Raw genomic sequence first — 1,381 nt, forward strand, 5'->3', positions numbered from 1 at the left:
ATTTTCCCTTTTTTATCTACATCATGTCAGGGAAAGACAACGAATGAATATATATGTGACAACAGCACCTCGCAGTGGTCACCTCTCAAAATACACGAAAGAATGCTTAATACCTTAACAGCCTTTTACTAAGATAGAAAAGAACACATACACAAGCCCAAAAGTAAGATGAAAAACATTCTGATAAGAGTGCTTTCCAACAGTTATAACATTACTCAAAAAAAAAAAAAATAAATAAATCGTGTTCATGGAACAAGACCACATAACTGTAGCAGGTGTGAAACTTTATGTAAAAAAAAAGTCTTTGACACAAAAGTGGGTGTACACAAATTGAGAAAAGCAAAGTTTAGAAAAGCTTCTTTTCTCTTATCACTACTAAATAAAATTATACTTGCCTAAAATATAAAATTTGAATAAGCATGACAAGAAATTCAAAGTTTATTAACAACATGAAAATTGGCAGGTTAGCAGGTAAAAACTTTGCTAACTAATATTTGCAAAATGAGTAAAACATTAAAGAAAGCAGCATGGTTCCCACTATTAAACAAAGTACAGTTCAGGTCACTTCTTGTTCCAGTGCTGTTCAACACAAACACAGTGTCACACCAGAGATCAGACTGATCTGTCCTGTTTTTGACAGCAGTGACATTAAACGTCTCATATGGAGGAATCAGCACCTCTTTCTCCTCAGGATACTTTGAATATTTTGTCAGATTAGCACCTTCACAAGTGTAGATTTCAAAACAAGATTTATTTCCAAAATCTTGTGCTACTTTACGTTCAAGAGAGGAGGATGTAAATGATCCGAAACGAATCTTTTTGCCTGAACATCAATTTTTATAATTTCAGCTGTAGATAAGTTACATAGCATTTATTTTGTGTTTTCTTCAATATCTTGATCGCATCTGTTAACAAAAAGTGAAGTGAGTACCATTTAAATGACTGGTTTGTGTAGTTTTTTTTACCATAACGAACAGCCTTATTAAAATTGCTGTATACGTTAGAGTCTTTGTTAGTGTAAACATAAATGGCAATTGAATGATTCAGTTGCAGGTTATCTTCTGGCTTTCTTAGCACTCAGTTCACCTTCTTGCCAAGCCTTTTTAAAATCAGTTGAGTTGTTGATTTCCTTCTCTAAATATTTAGTGTTAACCAGATTCCCCATTTTTACAGTACAACCATCATATTGATCATCAACTGATTTTGGTGCCATATCCAGTGGATATATCCTTCTTGCACCAGCGGCTCTGTGATCCTGCAGCAACAGGAATCACAGTGATCAATCATCAGTATTCATGTCTGTAATATTCATACTAGAACACAAGCTTACCTGTCCTAGAGCAGCTGAAATGAGAAGAAGAGCTTCAATGATCAGCAGCAT

The 1,381-nt window shown here is 34.3% G+C and overlaps 1 pseudogene; it reads right to left on the reverse strand.

Annotated features, from left to right (window-relative positions):
- On the reverse strand, positions 1-1,381 carry LOC127162844 (ecto-ADP-ribosyltransferase 5-like; annotated as a pseudogene).

The sequence above is a fragment of the Labeo rohita genome, chromosome 3, assembly GCF_022985175.1.
Source record: "Labeo rohita strain BAU-BD-2019 chromosome 3, IGBB_LRoh.1.0, whole genome shotgun sequence".
In the NCBI taxonomy this organism is placed as follows: domain Eukaryota; kingdom Metazoa; phylum Chordata; class Actinopteri; order Cypriniformes; family Cyprinidae; genus Labeo; species Labeo rohita.